The sequence below is a fragment of the Etheostoma spectabile genome, chromosome 11, assembly GCF_008692095.1.
Source record: "Etheostoma spectabile isolate EspeVRDwgs_2016 chromosome 11, UIUC_Espe_1.0, whole genome shotgun sequence".
Classification (NCBI taxonomy): Eukaryota; Metazoa; Chordata; class Actinopteri; order Perciformes; family Percidae; genus Etheostoma; species Etheostoma spectabile.
In genome coordinates this window covers 17,648,949-17,649,543 of record NC_045743.1, presented here as the reverse complement: position 1 = coordinate 17,649,543, position 595 = coordinate 17,648,949, and the positions used below count along the sequence as shown (strand labels likewise).

The window sequence follows — 595 nt, the reverse complement described above, 5'->3', positions numbered from 1 at the left end:
AAAAAAAAATCACAATATAGATATTGGTCCAGTGAACTAAGACTGTAATTTAGTAGGATTTTTATAGGATGTAAAATTAGGAAATGTTCTTAAAAATTGTACAATCCTCCCAAATTTTAGTTGTAGAGAATACATGTAAGGAATACCAAAAAAAGTGAATCTACTGAAATAATTTAAGGTGTATTAATCGACTATAGAAACACATGTACTTTATATATCGCCCCATACTGACTTCATTTAAAACACATCTGCAACTTTACCGGCATTTTCTAATTATCGCAACTATCTATCTCCATTATCTCAACAACTGTGGAAATATATTCATCAAACGTCTAACAATATGTTTTCACGCAGTAATATAATGGTCAAAACATCTTCAACGCTCGTGTTGTCTTCCCGTCAAAATTAAAAATCAACTCTTTTGTTGAGACTTTTTATCAATTTTATCAATTTTTTCTTGGCTTTTGTCCCTTTTTTCAACACTTTTGATGCTTTTTTTCAATGTTTGTCACTTTTGTTGACGTTTTTAAAACTACGAAACACTAACTTATTAACTTTAGTTTTACAGTTATTTTTGGAATTTATGGTCAATAAA

The 595-nt window shown here is 28.7% G+C and overlaps 1 protein-coding gene across 1 annotated transcript in view; it reads right to left on the bottom strand.

Annotated features, from left to right (window-relative positions):
* Positions 1-595, bottom strand: part of stk17b (serine/threonine kinase 17b (apoptosis-inducing)) — a 30,364-nt gene that overhangs the window by 13,485 nt on the left and 16,284 nt on the right. The gene's annotated exons all lie outside the window — the stretch shown is intronic.